The sequence below is a fragment of the Neofelis nebulosa genome, chromosome 1 (genome assembly GCF_028018385.1).
Source record: "Neofelis nebulosa isolate mNeoNeb1 chromosome 1, mNeoNeb1.pri, whole genome shotgun sequence".
Classification (NCBI taxonomy): domain Eukaryota; kingdom Metazoa; phylum Chordata; class Mammalia; order Carnivora; family Felidae; genus Neofelis; species Neofelis nebulosa.
Genome location: NC_080782.1, coordinates 146,947,105 through 146,963,748, shown reverse-complemented (window position 1 = coordinate 146,963,748; position 16,644 = coordinate 146,947,105).

The following is a 16,644-nucleotide window of genomic DNA, read 5'->3' as shown; positions in this document are numbered from 1 at the left end:
GGAGAGAGAGAAACCCAAGCAGGCTCCTTCACAGTGATAGTGCAGAGCCTGACATGGAACTTGATCCCACCAAGCATGAGATCATGACCGGAGCCAATACTAAGTCTGAAGCTTAACTGAATGAGGCCCCCAGGCGCCCCTCCATCAGACTAATTTTATTTTTTTATTATTTTTTTAATGTTTATTTATTTTTGAGACAGAGAGAGACAGAGCATGAACAGGGGAGAGTCAGAGAGAGAGGGAGACACAGAATGTGAAGCAGGCTCCAGGCTCTGAGCTGTCAGCACAGAGCCCGACGCGGGGCTCGAACTCATGGACCGTGAGATCATGACCTGAGCCGAAGTCAGACACTTAACCGACTGAGCCACCCAGGTGTCCCTATCAGGCTAATTTTAAATGAGATTGGTCTCTGCGTCCTTTCATCTACAGTAAGTTGTTTGGATACCGATTACAACCAGAGGGAAGTTCTGGCCAGGGGGTGTAGCATACGTGGGCACACCGAATTTAGCTTGTGGGAAATAAAATCTCTCCCACAAACCATTTCCTGTTCACACCTCTTAATTTGTGTATGTGATGTCAAGGTCTTAATTTGCACTTGAGATGTTAATGAAATCGTTTTTTACAATTGCTAAACACAATTTTTCATGCCCTAAGGCCTTTCTGATTTCAGAAATGAATCAGAACGCTAGAGTCCTATACCTGCTATTCTGTCCTCTAAAATTCTCTTTATTTGCCATTAGTAGTTAACCCTCATTACTAGCTTAAGACTCTTATTAAATATTCCCCATTCAGGGGAGCCTGGGTGGCTCAGTCGGTTGAGCATCCAACTTTCAGCTCAGGTCATGATTTCATGGTTCATGAGTTTGAGACCTGCATCAGGCTCTGTGCTGTCAGAGCAGAGCCTGCTTCGGATCCTCTGTCTCCTTCTCTCTCTGTCCCTCCCCCACTCATTCTCTCTGTCTCTCTCTCTCTCCTAAAAATAAATAAACATTAAAAAAATTTTCCCTATTCAAATTATTTGTATGGTTCTTATCTCCTGACAGAGCATTGCACATTTCTAAGGGATATGTGAATTGAGTTATATAGTGTGCAACCTGCCCAACTGTACGTGACAGCACAACACAACATCCCACACATTTTATTGAGGTACTCCTCAGTTTACCTGTCAGTCACCTCCACTAGACTACTCTATGGCAGGCTACTCTATGGCAGGGACTAAGGAAGACACTAAAGCAAGGTGTTAAAGGCTGGGGCTCTATAGCCCAATTGCGGTCCCAACACTTAAAAGGCAATGGTCAGAAAATGGGGGGAAATTGACTTTCCTCATAAAACTGGCTGTGAGGATTAGCAGAGAAAAAAAAAAGGAAGAACTGGTAAACACTATGCCTGGGATCGAGTCTATGCACAGGAAGACCTAGTTGCTTTTGCTACTGAATTCATTGTGTATTCCCAGCATCTTAAACAGTGACTAGAACCCAGTAGGTGCTCCATGACTGTTGAATGAGTGAACTCATGTCTCTTAATATACAAAGAAGCTTTGCCTCTAAGATGAAAGACCAAAATAGTTGTAGAAAGACACTTTATTTTTCAATTGTTGGGAAGCCTGTGGCTTTGGAAATCATTTTCCTATATCCTGTATATATTCAATGGCAATTAGAGATGGGAAGAAAAAGAAAATGACAGCTAAAACAACTGGGAAAGAACTATAAAAGATAGACGACCACTCAGAGAGAGGATGTGAATCAAATATAGAAAATGAAAATATTTTAAAATTATATATATTTTTAGTTATTTTTAAAAACATATTTTTAAAAAACCAGAAAAAATCTAAAAAATAATACATGTGAGGAGAAGCTGAAGAAGGGTGGGAAAAATGAAAATTGTACAGAGAAATGGTTAGCAGAGATTTAAAAAAAAAAGGAATATAGTTCTATATAAACCATCTTGGGACATTTTCATAATTGAGAACACTCATTGGCTCTTCCCTCCCATGGCTTTGGCCTCATTCGCCCTTCTCTTCTTCCCTCTTAATTCTGCTTGCTTCTTAGGGGCAATGGGAATTCACCTCTGGAAAAGCCGATGTAGAGGGACCCATCACCCTGAGACATTTGTCCTTGTCGCTGGCCCTTGTCGCTGGCCCCTGCGGCAAACAGGAGTGTCTCTTCTGTTCCTGCTACTTTTCATGGGCTTCATTGACTGCGGCCAGCTCTGTGGGGTGCTCTCTCTGTTTGCAGGGTTAGGAAAACAAAAAAAGCTCTCCACTGTGAGAAGCCTGCACTGGAAGGGGTTAGCCTCTTCCCACTGGGGAATTTTCCCCCATCTCAAAATGAAACTGGGTTAATTGGGAAGGGCACAGAGAAATCCAGAAGCCCAATTAAGAAAATCTGAAATCTCCCAATTAATAAGATAATTGTTACATGGCTTTGGGGCAGCATTTGGAGCTTTAGAAAAGAAACCACTTGTTCCTGGCTTAGCCTCAGAGTGGCTTAAGATCTTTTCCACCCCATGAAAGGAGTCTAGAGATACAGAGATGTCAAGAAGTTCAGACAGAATGCCCTTGTGGAAAGCCCCAGATGGATGCCAAGCGCCCCAAGGATCCTGAGCAGAAATATTTCTTGCATATTGGACTTTATTCCAGGGGTATAACCAGTGTCAAAACCTCCGCCTAAGGGGCCTGACATATACAGACAACATTCTTGGCCACCCATCCTGGATGCCCATCGACGTGCTCTGATCCTTCTCTGTACTCCAATACTATCCTGTATTAACAGGGTATGCCCTCTTGGCTCTCTACAGTCTGGGTAGCATTTGCTACTTCTCTGGTGTTCTTCTTTTATTTATTTAAAGTTTATTTATTTATTTATTTATTTATTTATTTATTTATTTATTTATTTATTTATTGATAGAGAAAGAGAGAAAGAGAATCCCAAGAAGCCTCCTTGCTATCAGCACAGAGTCCAATGCGGAGCTCAAACCCACGAACCGTGAGATCATGACCTGAGCGGAAATCAAGGGTCAGATGCCAAACTGACTGGGTCACAAGATGTCCCTTCTCTGGGGCTTTTTACTTTTTTTTTTTAATGTTTATTTATTTAAGAGAGAGAGAGAGTGATCAGGAGAGGAGCAGAGAGAGAGGGAGAGACCCCAAGCAGGCTCCGCGCTGTCAGCACAGAGTCCAATGCAGGGCTTGAACCCATGAACTGTGAGATCATGACCTGAGCTGAAATCAAGAGTTGGATGCTGAACCAACTGAGCCACACAGGCACCCCTGGGCTTTTTAAATCAAGATATAGTCTCCATGAAAGACTGAGAATAAGAGGTGGTGGGAGAGAGACCAGCTTTGTGGGCTGAGGCCCTGTAGGAGGGAGGCCCCGCCTCTCACTGGAGGCTGGTGGGTCATCCTCTCCACTGAATGGAGCTTCTATTTGCGAGGTCAAGAGGCCCTGAGGAAAACAGACACCAGAGCTGAGAGGAACCCACAGTCCCCGGGAGCACAGTCACCTCCATCACGAAGCAGACACATTGCTCCCAATGAGAGCTCTGTCCTTGCCATGACAGACCCAGGCACCACCTGTCTCCTTCCAGCTCCTGTTACGGTCTGTCCTTTCCCTGGTACAGGATGGGTGGGGGAGCCAGCTGTCCATGGTCTTAATCCATGAGGGTGTCAGGCCAGGTTGCCCTCAGTGTGGACGCCGAGTGGCCTGTGGGCCTCGTGGACGGGAGCCTGGGCCATTCTGTGTGGGCCTCGCACCAGCGTCTCGGACACCAGGGCCTCACTGTCCATGGCAGCAATGTCCCTTCACTTGCATGATGTGGTGCTGTTATCCTTGAAACAGGTGTCGGGTTTTGTTTCTCATTCTATTCTGCAGGGAGGGGAGTGAAACAATAAGGTGCTGAGGCCTGGCCACAGCAGCACCGGAACCTACCTCCTATAGGAGAGCATTGCTGGAGGTCTGAATGGAAAATACTATTGACGGGGCGCCTGGGTGTCTCAGTCAGCCAAGCATCTGACCCAGGTCGGGTCATGATCTCACTGTTTGTAAGTTTGAGCCCCACATCAGGCTCTCTGCTGTCAGCACAGAGCCTGCTTTAGTTCCTCCCTCTCTTTCTCCCTGCCCCTGTGCACGCTTGTTCTCTGTCAGCAATAAATAAACATTAAAAGAAAGAAGGAGGAGGAGGAGGAGGGGGGGGGAGGAGGAGGAGGAGGAGGAGGAGGAGGAGGAGGAGGAGGAGAAGAAGAAGAAGAAGAAGAAGAAGAAGAAGAAGAAGAAGAAGAAGAAGAAGAAGAAGAAGAAGAAGAAGAAGAAGAAGAAGAAGAAGAAGAAGAAGAAGAAGAAGAAGAAGAAGGAGGAGAAGATGATGATGATGATGATGATGATGTGGCGCCTGGGTGGCTCGGTCGGTTAGGCTCCAACTTTGGCTCAGGTCATGATCTTGCAGTCTGTGAGCTGAAGGTCTGCATCAGCCTCTGTGCTGATAGCTCGGAGCCTGGAGCCTGCTTCGGATTCTGTGTCTCCCTCTCCCTCTGCCCCTCCCCAGCTAACATTCTATCTCTCTCTCAAAAATAAATAAACATTAAAAATTTTTTAAAAAGAAGAAGAAGAAGAAAGCACCACTGTCCATACCTAAAGTTAGCCATTCTGGTACATTCTGCATATCTTCAATCAAGACTGCTGGCATCTCTTTCCCTTTGAATTACCAGCAAAGTTTTTGGAATACAAAGGGTAATTTCTGCTCTGTGGGCAGGAAAGCCCTTAACCAAATGTAAATTCTGCACTGTTCATTGTTCACATTTTACTTCACCACGTGGTCCCTGACACCCCATAAGAAAAAAACCTGAGATTTCTTCTCTCGAATCAGCGGGATGGTTGGTGATTAGCCAAGTTCCACCCCATTTCCCCAGCAACAACAAAAAATGTCCTATAGACTTTTGCACTTGGGGCTTTGGGGATTTTTTTTCCTTTTTAATATTCTCTTCCCCGATGTTTTACCCCTATAGGCCTGGGAATTAATGAACAATTGTTAAGTATTCATATATTTGCTTTCAAAATCTCAAGAATAGTACTCAGTCAAGTTCCCACACATTAAAGGAAAAGCAAAGAAGCTGAAATGCATCAAAACACAGGTGGCTCATCTGTGTTAAAAATCATGCCTCCCCCCAGGCACCTGGGGTCTCAGTGGGTTAAGGGTCTCACTCTTGATTTTGGCTCAGGTTATGATCTCACAGTTTGTGAGTTCGAGCCCTGTGTCAGGCTCCCGGCTGATGGTGCAGAGCCTGGTTAGGATTCTCTTTGTCTCCCTCTCTCTCTACCCGTCCCCTGCTCATGCTCTTGGTTTTTCCAAGCTTAAAAAAAAAAAAAATCACACCTCCCCAGAAGATTTCTGTAAGGAACCTGTATGAACACTTGAGCCTGTCTTTTACGGAGTGAATTTCCTGCAGAGGAATGTAGCAGAGCCAAAGTCTCATGGTGATCCTTGACTGGATTTACATGGGTGGCTTTTCCCCACGGAGTACAAAAGAAACGTGAACCCCAGGCCCGGGTCCTCCTGTCACCTCTATATCAATGACAAGCTGCAGCAGACTGCGGCTCAGCTGCCCGGGTGCGGTAACTGGCACGGTTGTTGGAAAGTAATAGGAGACGTGTCAGGGAAGACGGTAGGTAGCAGAAGCGATAATGAGACCCTGAGATCCCCACCCCCCACCAAGATTAAATGTGCGACTGGCTTTCTTCTCTAATTAGACATTTATACCATTCACCGTCCAACCTTAAGAAACATCCAGGGGCTGCTATTGAGCGTGCCAATTTTTCTATTGACCTTTCACAGCTTTGGGAAGCAAACCTCCTCTGTTGGGGGGCAGCCAGGGGACTCAGCCCTCCCTCCCCACCGCGAGGCACGCACACAGTCTGCCAGTCCTTCCGCAAAGCCCGCTGTCACAGGCGGGGACTCAGGGAGGGAGGGATGGTCTGTTGAATGTTTGCATCTTCCATCCAAAGAATTTTTCCCCATATGCTACAGGCAGCCTCGGATCACGGAAGCGTTTTCTGTGCTTTCTGCACGGAACAGCTTGTCTCTTCCTGCTGCTTTACAAGCATAAAGAAGAGGAAATAAATACTCAAGTTTTCTGGGGAGTTATAGGCAAATGCTTAGTGCTCTGCATCTTGTGACTGTAAACATTCACACTGCCTTCTCTCCCCCTTCTCTCTGGCTTTTGGGAGATTTCGAGTATTTCTGAGGACACAATGGTCTTCAACGACATGACCTTGCTACCAAAGACACACCAGTTGCAATGAGATGGAACCACAGAGAATTAGTGTGATCCTGGGGAAGGGGCAGGGGTCAGAGAGAGCAGAGACCTTCTCCCTAGAGCTGCTTCTACTTCTCATTAGCTGTTTGGCCTTGAACAATACCACCACCACCACCCCACCCCACCCCCCCCCCCCCCCCACCTCTCTGGGCTTTGATTGTCTATAATCCAAAATGAAACGGAAAGCAGAGAGGGTGACCGTCCCGGCTAGCAACATGCCCAAACTAGGCTTCTCCTATCAGTTATTGGCACAACTTATCCTCCAGCCATTTATGTACGTCCCGTAACGCGCACGTATGGGACACACATGCGCGAGCGCGCACACACACACTGCACGTGTACGTAAGTATATTTTAAAGAAATTAAAAATTAAGAATAGTTTTTAAATGAAGGCAGAGGATGGTAGATAGAAAAACTAAAACTGTCAAGGGCCTCCTGAAGGCTTAGAATTGACCATCTTTTTTTATGATGGGTGAATTTTTTTTAATGTTTTAATGATTTTTGAGAGAGTGCATGTGAGCGCAAATGGGGGAGGGACAGAGAGAGGGGGGCAGAAGATCCCAAGTTGGCTCTGAGCTGTCATTACAGAGACCCACGCGGGGATCAAACTCACAAACCGGGAGATCATGACCTGAGCCAAAGTCAGACTCTCAACCGACTGAGCCACCCAGGCACCCCTAGACTTGACCATCTTAATGACAACACTACCTTAAGATTATGTAATTCTTTACCCCCAGAAATGCTGTGTGATTATTCCCCCAAAACCAGCTCTACCCACAGGCTTTCTCCATCTCCATAAATAGCAATTCTGGTCTCCTAATTGCTCATGCCAAACCCTGAGATTCAGCTTTGACTCTTCTCTCCTACCTCCCCCTTTCCACTTGTCAACAAATCCTGTCTGCCTCATCTGGAAATATACTCAGACTGGGAACACCCCTCCCTTGGTCTCCCCACTAAGTCTATCTGCAACACAATGGCAGAGTTTAGAAAGTAGGAAAGATCCTGTGTCACTGGTGATCCAGACCCTGCAAAGGGTTCCCTCACTCTCAGGGTTAAGCCCAAGACCCTGCCTGTATGGCCCAGAGAGCCCACTTGCTCCGAATTGACCCCCCACCTCTTGTATCCTCTGGAACACATATACCAGCCTCTCTGCTATTCCTCTGACACACCAGATGCACCTCAAGGCCTTGGACCAGAACATTCTTTCGCCCTGCCCCCACCTTTAAGATTTACACCCTCCCTCTTCAAGCCCCTCATGAATGTGAATGGGATTTCTCTCTCCCTCCCTCTCTCTCTGCCCCTCCTCCCTCCAGGCGAGCTCTCTCCCTTTCAAAATAAATAAGTAAACACTTTTTTTAATGTGAATGAGAATTCCCCTGACCTCCATCCTGCCCTTCATACTACAGACCTTCTTATTATATCCCATTTTAAGATCTTAGGCTACAACGCTTACCCCCCACCCCACAGGCATTTACTAGTTTATTTGTTTATATTTTCTGATTCCTTCCCCCAGACCAACCCCACAGGGTATGTAAGGTCCATGAGGGCAGAGGCTCTTTCCAGTTTGTTTTGTGCTAATCCTCATGGCTAGAGCAGCACCTAGTAGGAGCTCAATGAACATCATGATATGAACAAAAGCACCCAATATGTTATTAATGAACGTCTACTTTGTGAGGCTAGTGGCTGAAATAGCGTAGTGAAAGAGCTAACGTGGGCTCTGCTTGATGGCTGCCCGTTACTAGGAGAAAACCTACTGCATGGATTATTTATTGACTTATTTACATTAGATCATCTCAGGTAGTGATAAAGAATAACAGGATAAAGAAAGGCTAAGGGGTAGGTATGGTGGGGAAATACTTGGAGCTGAGACCTGAATGTCAAGGAGGCAGCCTGGAGTACAAAAGCATTCTAGGCAGAGGAAATGTTAATGCAAAGGCCCTGGGGCAGGTACAAAGGTGGGGGTGTTGCAAGAAAAGACAGAACTTGATGTTCCAACAGAGTCTGGGAGGAGGTGAGTACTAAAATGAGCAGAGGGTGAGAACAAGACTCACCAGGCACCTGGGTGGTTCAGTCGGTGGAGCACCCGACTTCAGCTCAGGTGAGTTCGAGCCCCACGTCCAACTCTGTGTGCACAGCTCGGAGCCTGGAGCCTGCTTCGGGTTCTGTGTCTCCCTCTCTCTCTGCCTCTCCCCCCACTCGTTCTCTCTCTCTCTCTCTCTCTCTCTCTCTCCCTCCCTCAAAAGTAAATAAACATTTAAAAAAATTAAAAACAAAAAAGAACAAAGACTCACATTTTATGGTAAATCTCACAGAAGCCAGTGGAGGGATTTAAGCAGGTAAGTGAGACAGTCTAATTGACCTTTTAAGTTTTTCTTCATTTTTTAAATGTTTACTTATTTTGAGAGAGAGTAAGAGAACGTGAGCAGGGGAAGGGCAGCGATAAAAGGAGAGAGAGAATTCTAAGCAGGCTCCACACACAGCCAGCATGGAGCCCAGTGTGGGGGATGAGCCCACAAACCATGAGCTGAAACCAAGAGTCGGACACATAACAAACGGAGCCACCCAGGTGCCTGTAACTGACATTTTTAAATACTCCTCTGACTTCTCTATGGAGAATGGTCTTTTTGCGAAATAACAGTGCAATCAGGAGGCTGCCATACAGTCATCCAGGGAGAACCAAGATAGAGGGGCTGAGAGAGTGAAAAACTGTCAGAAAGCTAAAATGGGTGTCATCGTCCCCGTTTACAAAGTAAGACACAGAACCCTAGAGAAAGAAGCTGGTATGGTCTCAAGACCGGCATGGCAAATGACTGCCAAGGAAGGACTGGCACTCAGTTCTCTCGATTCCCGGTCACCTAATAGGACGCTAGTTAAAAATCCATCTCTTGAATTAATTAGTCCTAACAACTAAATAAAGACCATTTCTGGCAAAATGTCTCCCATAAAATCATTCCTCAGCCTCCCTTCCTCCTGAGCTTCAAGGGTCCTCTTCTAAAGGAAGTACAATTACAGACAGACCCAAAAGTGACAGGCAGGGGGCCCCTGACAGGTGTCCCCTCTCTCTCGGTCATACATGAGCAGTCTGGTATGGCTAGTTCACCAACAACTGCTTCTGGAAAAAGAAATACCAAATGGAGTTTAACTGACAAGACCGCACGTCATGTCCTCCTGGATGAGCCTCCTGGAGGAAGGATGGATACCCAAGGAATCACCAGAGAGCAGAGAACCTGGGGGAACCGCAGGCATGACTATCTGGATAGTGCTGATAATCATCTGCAGGAGGGACCCTGACAATAACTAATGAGAGATAAGAAGCTGCTCAAGGAGAAATGTCACAACAACTTGGCAAGAACCTAGTCATGAGACCCAGATTCCGGTCCAGGCTCTGGTATCTGTGGGGTCCCCACTGGGCCGGTGGAGGGTAGAAGTGGGGAGCAGATCACATTAGTGGCTCTGTTCACTGGGGTTCCTGGAAGGATTCCATAAAGCTGGCCTGATCACCCTCTTCTCCCTTTTCAAGGGTTATGGAGAAGCCACGTATATATATGAGCAACATGTAAAACAATAAGCTCATGTCAACAACTCTGATGGAAGTTTTATGGTTTTAGTCAATTAAAGAAATGGAAAATATTTATCTCTCACAAAGCAATTCAGAAGAAATCTTTGTAAAAAGACATGTGGAATAGAGATGAAGGGAAGTGACGGAAGAAATCCTTGAGAGAGGTAGGAAACTACGTGATTCTCCCTGATTCCAACCAGCTTGAACAGTGTAGAGACTCTCAAACAAAAGTTGGCCAGGGGTGGGGGGGAGGGGGGGGAAGGGGTGGGGGGGAGGTAGAAGGGGCGGGGGGGGCAGTGCCTGGGTGGCTCAGTCAGTTAAGCATCTGACTCTTGGTAACAGTTCAGGTCATGATCTCATGGTTCCTGAGATCAAGCCCCACGTTGGGCTCTGTGCTAACAGTATGGAACCTGCTTACGATTCTCTTTCCCTTTCTCTCTGCCCCTCCCCTACTTGCACACATGCTGTAAATTAATAAATAAATACTTTTTTTAATTTTTAAAAGAAGTTTTAAATGTTTACTTATTTTTGAGAAAGAGAGAGACAGACAGAGCATGAGCAGGGGAGGGGTAGAGAGAGGCAGACACAGAATCTGAAACACACTCCAGACTCTGACCTGTCAGCATGGAGCCTAGCCTGACACAGGGCTCGAACCCACGAACCATGGGATCTTGATCTGAGCCACCCAGGTACCCCAAATAAACAAATACTTAAATAAATAAATAAATAAATAAATAAATAAATAAATAAATAAATAGCAGTCTAGAGACTCTCTTCTACTAAAAATCCCTGGCAGGAGCAGGGAACACTCATAGGAAGTGCCACTAAAAGATTGAGCACATGTGAAGCCAGGATGGGCCCCAGCTAGTACATCTGCAAAGGTATGATTCCATGACAAGGCCATTTCCTGGGGGGTAACATTGCTTTCCAAGTGGGTTAGAGTAGACAAGACATGACAGGGGGAAGAGCATGGGCCCAGGAGTCAGGAGGCTTAGGTTACAGGTCTGGGATGCACTTGAATCACTGAACACTTCTGAGCCTCTGTCTCCTGACCCCGTAAAATGGGATGAATTTCACTAGGGGATCCTTAAGGCCACCTGAAAGCTTCAGTTCTGTAAGTCCAGAGATTTCAATAAGGTCATTTGGTTTTATCCTGGATCCCCTAGTACCAGAAGCTAAGGCAAAGATACCATGCTAGCATTTTAGTGCGAGGGTACACTGCCAGGGGAAAAAAGAAGGGAAACAAAAGTGAGGTTAGAGAAGGCAGGGAGCATATACAAGGGGGTGTGTGATCAGCTGGCCACACCTTTACAGCACATGCTGCATATGGCTCATTGTCGTGAACTGAGTTCCAGAACCATCCAGAGAGGGGAGCAAAGGAGAGTGGAGTGTGGCCAACAGCTCTCAGCTGAGGCCCTCTGCAGGAAATGAAATCAGACAGAGGGCCACCTCACCCAAAGTCGCACTCCCTGCCAAGGGCAGCCCAGATCCAGTGACCAGTTGTTCAGGGGCTCCAAAGGCTCAGCCCCATGGCATCCATACGGGGCAACTCTGTGAAGCCATCCTCAGAGGGGACCTCCATACACTGGCGGAGGCCTTTGTTGTCAAAGCATCACACGTGGACCCCACCCTCTGTCCAACCCACTCTGCTAGAGAGAAGTAGCTTGTCCCTAAATCTCAGGAACATGTAGCAATAATTTTAAGTAAAGTAGAGGCAAAATCCGAAATCCTTTTATCCCTCTCCTCTCAACCACTGTTCTTGGAAGTGAACAAATGTTTTGTGTCATTCTGCTTTCAATTCAAAGGTGCCATCGAGGGCAAAGACGACCATTTGTTATTGTCGGAGAAGTTCCCGCCCAAGAAATGACTTAGCTATGAATATGCATATCAAGTAGATGCGTTCAACTTTAGAGTATTTACATGGAATATCAATATTAATTCGTGTTCTTAAACTCCTAAGAGTTTAAGCCTGCCTTCTCAGATTTCTCTGACTCTCCCAGAATGAAAAGGGCCCAAGAGTTCACAAATAAATGTCTAGTCTGGATTTAAGGAAAATCCCAGGAGAACCTTTTCAAACCATGAGCACACTCTCTGAGAACACGATGATGGCCCTGAGTCCTTAATGTTCTACTCTCCTTTCTCTGTTACACAAGCCCGCCCTGAGCACCTGCTCTCCAAAAAGCCCTGGCTTTTTCTGCCATCTTGGGCCAATGTCCCTGCTTGCCTGTCAACAGAAGTGAGAGATGTATGATATTCTATATGGTCTACATGGCACAAAAGGAAGGGGGGAAATCACATCCAAACTTAATATTCAGGACAAAAGATCCACTTTGGAACCTGGATGATCTCTATTCCTTGTTGACCCTGATCAGATAAACTACTAGCTACCTCTGTTTCCTTCCTCATTCTGCTTTAGGCAGCATTAACCACAGTAGAGTGCCCACAGCAGAGGTATTAAAAAACTCCTTCCTCTCTGCAGTCTGGATCATGCCAGGTTTAACTGGCAAAGTATTGGATTGACTTCACTTTAACACACTTAGAAAGGGATGGAGGTAATTATTAGGTGGTCCCAAAGAAAGAACAAGAGTACAGAAAGAAAAAGCATGCTCTACAAAGAACCAACAAAAGAAGTGGGGCTCTGGATCTGGGCGAACCAGTCAGCATTGCCTTTATGTGGAAATGTGCACTACGGTCAAGAGAACAGGTGTATACTTTGTAGTTTTAGCTCTGCTCAGGCTTTTAGTGGCAAAAAGTAGAAACTAACAGGGTAGCAAAAAAAGGAGGAGGAAGGGGGGCACCTGGGTGGCTCAGTCAGTTGAGCTTCCGACTTCGGCTCAGGACATGATCTCACAGTTCGTGGGTTTGAGCCCCGCATCGGGCTCTGTGCTGACACCTTTAGAAGCCTGGAGCCTGATTCTGATTCTGTGTCTCCCTCTCTCTCTGCCCCTCCTCTGCTTGCACTCTGTCTCTCTCTCTCTCAAAAATAAATAAATGTTAAATAGAATTTAAAAAAAAAGAAGTAAGAAAAGAAGGACAAAGGAGAAAAAACTGAAGTGGATCCAGAAGAAAAACCATCACTTACTGAAAGGATAGGAGGTAGTTCAAAGAATAAATGGAACTCTTAGGAATTAGACTAAGAAGCCATGGCAGTAGGGCAGGCCCATGGACTTAGGTAGTAGCCGTGGTCATTAGGAACTATTACTTTAGTCTCCCCTTGTTTCAAATTCTCCAAAGTCAGCCTCCCATTGACCAACCTTGCGTCACACGCCCACCTCTTGGCTGGTAGATGGTGGAAGGCACTTGGTTGGCAGTCTGCCTGCAGTAAGAAACAAGTTAGTCCCCGAAGAAAAAGCCAGGTGCAGTTCCCAAAAGAAGGGGGAAAGATCTTGGGCAGTCTAAATCAGAATGCTCAGTGGTAATCCGGTAATGCACAACACAGGGGAACTTATTAGAAATGCAAATATCCTGGCAGAACCTCAGGCCTACTGAGTCAGAATGTCTGGGGGTGGGCCCCAGGAAGTTGTGCGTCAACAATTTCTCAAGCAGGCCCAAGTTTGAGAAGCCCAGGTTTAAACGATCGGATGCTAACCCAGGCTCCAGAGCATAGGACTGGAACAAACAGGTTGAAGTTTAAAAGAATAGATTTTGGACACAAATCAGGACAACGTCTAAGTGTCATGACAAGTGCAGTCAGAACCCAGGGAACCAGGTAGCTCCCCACTGGAGAAAGGATTCAAGTGGGAGCTTTCAGAATGTTGTGGAAGAGATTCAACAGCAAATGACCTTTAAAGTCCTTTAAAGTCCCTAAAAAATTAAGGGTTTTGCCCATGATTTTCTTTAAATATCTACTGGTGAGTGAGTGTAACAAAGAGTCCTTCTAGAAAACTGATAATTTATCTTTGAATTTAATAGGGAAACTTTGCCCCTAAGAGGACAGAAGTGCTTAGAGTCCCATATCCCAGTGGGAGAAGGGGACTCTACTGTCCTGACATGTACCACAGTGAGACTTCCCAGGGAGAGGCTGGCCCTTGGTTGGGTAAGTTGAAAAGAAGTCTGGACTCTGAGACTTTTCCAAGCAGACAGAGAACATATCAGCTGCCAGTCCTAATAAACAATCTCTTTTGTGGTCCATTATCCACTGATAAACCTTACTGGATTCATAAAGCTTGTCCAGATGGCAGCTGGATCACAGAACAACAAAAACAAAACAAACAAAAAATACATAATTATTGAACAGATAAACAGAGAAAAATCTAAAACATGAAAAAAAAAACACTTAGGATCACACACAGACATATGATCACACTAGGACATCAGTATGAGTTCTTTTCATTTTTTTAAATTTTAGTTCTTTATGTTGAGAGAGAAAGAACAAGGGAGAGGTTTGGTAGGGAGAGAGAGAGAGAGAGAGAGAGAGAGAGAAGAGAGGGAGGGAGGGAGGGAGGGAGGGAGGGAGGGAGGGAATCTTAAGCAGGCTCCACACTTAGCACAGAACCTGATGTGGGGCTCGATCCCAAGACCCTTGGATCATGACCTGAGCTAAAATCAAGAGTCAGACACTCAATCGACTGAGCCACCAGGTGCCCCAGTATAAGTTCTTTTTCAGATTGTATTAGCATTTCTCTCAATCAAAAATGATTGTGGAGAAGGTAGAAGGGAAACAGCCATTTCTCTTTGATGTCTTTATGCTTGGCTATGAGGATGATTGCTAGAATATTTTCCAACCACTTAGTTGGGAAATCCTCTTTCACAGAAACCACATGCTTCTTCAAAATACACTCTAAATCACTTGATGAGAGTGACCTTTTATAAAAAGCAAAACCAGTCCTGATGTCCCTCATTCTCTCAAGACTGGCTTTGCTTCCAAGCACTAAAAGGATGTTTCCCCCTGCTTCTGCTTAGATCCAATGATGTAGAAAGAGAAATAAAATGCCCCTGACAGGGCTCCTGGGTGGCTCAGTCAGTTAAGTGCCTGACTTCAGCTCAGGTCATGATCTCACAGTTCGTGAGTTCAAGCCTTGTGTCGGGCTATGTGCTGACAGCTCAGAGCATGGAGCCTGCTTCTGATTCTGTGTCTCCCTCTCTCTCTGCCCCTCCCCAGCTCATCCTCTGTCTCTCTCTCTCTCTCAAAAATAAATAAAACATTAAAAAACATTTAAAAATTAAAATTAAAATAGCCCTGACAAAACCACTATATAACTTCCAGTTCTTAGGGAAAGGCAATTTTCACTCATAAATTTTTTTTTCTTTTCATTTAGACCTGTCAAGGTATGCACTGATGCTTCAGAGCTGACCATGAATCTCCTGAATTTGTTCATAAGTGTTCTGAATGTAGAAATGCAAGGAGTGAATGAAAGAACATAAGAGGCCTTTGCAGAAGTCTGTCTGCTTTAGCGTTTTTATTCTTGACAGACACATTATGCTATAAACACCTAAGTGCTAGCTTTATTTCTCCTCTGCCAAAATCAAGGCCTGAATCTCGACAAGTTTCAAATCTGTAAGGTACACATACAGTCATTCAGTGTTATAAGGCATAGATCTTAAAAACTTTAGGGGAAATGCTTAAATGGAAAAGAAAAAAAAACTGAACAATACAAAGAAAAATAATGTGACAGACATAAAGCATTTCAGTTGATGTGGCTTTTTTTTCATAGAAGTATTATTCTCATGTTTTTTTTATTTTGACTGTTTTATTGTCATTCAGCTGTTTTTTTCCCCATAAAAGGGGGCAGTTATATTATTTTTTAGGTGGCAACAAAGGACTTTATATATTCACTGCCTGGGAAGGTAAACAAGACCATTAATTCTACCCACGTGTTAACAATTGATGCAGGCCCAGGGTGCCTGGGTGGCTCAGTCCATGAACAATCCAACTCTTGGTTTCAGCTGAGGGTCTTGCTACAAAGGGCCTGTTTGGGATTCTCTCTTTCCCTCTCTCTGCCCCTCCCCCATTCCCAAATAAAATAAAACTCTCAAATAAAATAAAACTTTAAAAAATTTTATCAAATAAAAATACTTTGAAAAAACAAATCAACAACAACAACAAACAACTGATGCGGGCCCTTGTCCTCACTGATCCCCAAAGTTTGTCTCTGCACACTGGTTGGATTAGGTCACTTGCACTGTCACTGCCCATCAGTCCATCCATGACAAACTTCAAACACAATAGCATGGTATTCCAGGTCCTGATGGCCATCTGGCCAGCCCTCCCTGACTCTCTCACTTTATTTCTCTGTTTTCCTCCTCTCCCCATATCTCTGTATGTTCCCTCCCTGCCTCACACCACTCACTCTACCAGGACTACTTCTCTCTTCAGAATTTGATCAGACTGTCTTGATTAGCAGAGCCCGATGAACATTCTTTCCTGGTTCCCGTGTTGGATACCACAATATGAAGGCTTCTTAACAAATCTATTTCCCTCACCAAACTCTGAGCTTTCAGGACAGAACCAATCCTTATTCTTCTTATTCTTCTTTCTAATTCCATATCGTGTGCCTTGTAGAGTCTTTGATAAATGTATATTGATGAATGAGTGATGAAATAAATACATGAATGTCATGCGTGCATTGCGTCCCAAAAATACAGCAACACAGTAGACCAGTCTAGAAACTAGGCTATTCACCAGCAAATTTTTTTTAACTTCACTTTTTTATTTACTTAAAGAGACAGAGCACAGGAGAAGGACAGAGAGAAAGAGAATCCCAAGCAGGCTCGCACTGACAGCACAGAGCCCTATGTGGGGCTTGACCTCGTGAACTGTGAGATCATAACCTGAGCC